Genomic DNA, 2762 nt, shown 5'->3' on the forward strand with positions numbered 1-2762 from the left:
TCATTCTAGAGTAGCTTGAAGGTTATGAAGACAATATGCCATCTGCCCGTGAATGAGGTGAAATTACAAAAGTACCCCAGAACTTAGGAGCAACTCCAGGGAAGATGTGGTAAGACTACAGATTGATGAAAATAGTTTCAACTATCCTGTGAAATAAGTCATAATACTAATTTATTTTTAATTATACAAAATATATTTTCTACAAACTTGAAATTTTATTCTATATTAAATGTCAAGGTTCCCAGAGATGGAGATCTGCCCAGAACATAAAAATAAAAATAAAAAACTTAGTGTAACCCATTATCTTCATCATAGAGTAATTAAAGAGCCCAACCTTAGAGGTAGGGACTCAGTTATCTGCAGGACAATTTGTAATCTTGTGAAATACTTGATGTGGTGAAGTAGGATTAACTTTAATACATAAAATCTGATTTCAAATATAATTCCAATGAATTATATTGATTTTAAAATTAGAATGCCTTAAATGTCTTTTATTTACTTATTTGTTTGTTTGTTTTTATTTGAGAGAGAGAGAGTGAGCGTGAGTGGGGTAGAGCGAGAGAGAATCCCAGGCAAGGTAGAGCCTGATGTGGGGCTTCATCCCATGACCCTGGGGTCATGACCTGAGCCAAAAACCAAGAGTTAAGTGCCACTCAGAAGCCATTAGGATAACTTAAATGTCTTAAAAGACAATGAACACCTCCCGTTAGTGTTCATCAACAAGAACACTCACAGTGGGACATGGAAGAAGATGGCTAAAGGCCTTAGATTGGATTCTGAATTCCTAAGAACACAACCACATTAAAAGAAAAAAGTGAATCCTGAGGTATCAGAATCAGAGAGATAACATCTACCATTTAAGCCTGCTAATCCCTCATTCTGCTCAAATGTGGAGGCCTGGGACACTAGCAAGAGTGTGACAACTGGAGCCAGCTGGCTCTGATTCAAGATCAGTGAGGTCACTGCCCAGCTCTTCTAAGACAGCCACCAAGAGTGTTGGGGGCCATTCTGAGTCCACTAGTCGAGAAAGCTCCTGGTGAGGTTAAAGCAAGTTTGCACGGTCTCTTGCCAGTAAGACGACTGATATCCACCCCCACTCAATTATTCCTGCTTGAGCACCAACCCCCAAGGTACCTTGTTGATTGGTACTGGGAGTGACTTGCCCCCTTATTCTGGCCCTGGTATGATGATTGCACCTTGTGAAGGAACTTATTGTGGGAACTTCTTCCTTTGATTATGGGAACAGACATCATGTCTCCAACAGGTCCTGTTTCCCTCCATACTTTCCCTTGAGCTATGAACAGGCTAATGACCCTTACTCATAAAAGATTGACCTTTACATGTACAATTCTGTTTCTATCGTTGTGTTAGTCCAAGATGTTCATACAGCTCAACATGTAAATAAACCAGCCAGAAATGTCTCTCATGCCCTAGCTATTCAAGAAATCATACAACTAGACACAAAGGTAAATGCACTCGAAGAGGCTACTGTATGTATTGGAAATGAACTAAACTCTTTAGAGGTACAGTTGGCTCTCTGGTGCCACAAAGCTTATAACTGGAAAATCAAGTCTTTCCCAAAGACAAAGAGTCTAACGTAGAGAGAAGGAACAGATAAAGGCAGAACATAAGTTACTGCATATACCTTTGCTAACTGGTGATATATAGCAGTCCCTTCCCTAAGGCCTACATTCCACAAACACCTTCCCTTACACTGGCAGCTGTGATGAGGATGGATAAGAGTATTTACAAACCTATGACTTAATCTTAGTGTTATTAAAATGTGAACACCCTGTCATTTTCTTAGTTACTCAACCTCACTATAATTGGGACAGTTCTGCAGAAGACTTCTGTAAAACCTGTTTCTGTACATTTTCCAAAACATCTTATCACAGAGAACTATCCATTGTAAAAAATCCATTTTCTGATGCCATGTTAACGTTTGACCTATAAATAAAGACACCAAAACCGACTGGGCAGAGATGCCTGCCAGATCATCACAAAGAATCTCGGGGCTCTCTCCCTCCCTCCCTCGCTGGCACCGTCCATCATTCAGGGAACCCTGGACCTGGCCGGAGCTGGATTCCAGCACAAGAGGATTATAAGCATCTCCCTTTTTTTGCACTTAGAAAAACTAACCATATCCTTAGAGTTTCACCCCAGTTAGAGAATCTACAGTAAGTAATGGCAAAGCTAAGGTGGATTTGAGAGGCGTCCTCCAAACCAGAAAGAGACCAAGGAGTGGAGGGAGCTGCTCAGAGGAGCTACTTTCTCCACACTTTGTTTCTGGCCAGATAAAGCTCTTATGATCAAGAGCAAAAAGGTAGTTTCAATGAGAGACTCAACTTCTGTCATCTGCCGTCTTAGCAAAGTCTGCCTATCTCACCATTCCCTGCACCAATTTGTACATTAATTTATTTTTTAAGTGTTTATTCATTTTGAAAGAGAGAGACAGTCAGTGCAGGAGGGGAAGAGAGTGAGGCAAGAGAGACTCTCAAGCAGGCTTTGAACTCTCAGTGCTGAACCCGACCTCGGGCTCAATCGCCTGAAGTTGAGATCATGACCTGGGCCAAATTCAAGAGTCAGATGCTTAACTGAGTCACCGAGTGCCTCCAACTAGGACATTTAAATCATCAATAAAACAAATGTGTGAATTAAAACAAGTTTGAAGAGGTGAAATGAAGAACTTAAGTGACAAAGAAATAATTAATAATAATTTTAAATCTTATACTGCACCAAAAGAAAAAATTATGACATGAAAG

The sequence above is a fragment of the Crocuta crocuta genome, unplaced genomic scaffold, assembly GCF_008692635.1.
Source record: "Crocuta crocuta isolate KB4526 unplaced genomic scaffold, BGI_CrCroc_1.0 scaffold416, whole genome shotgun sequence".
NCBI lineage: Eukaryota > Metazoa > Chordata > Mammalia > Carnivora > Hyaenidae > Crocuta > Crocuta crocuta.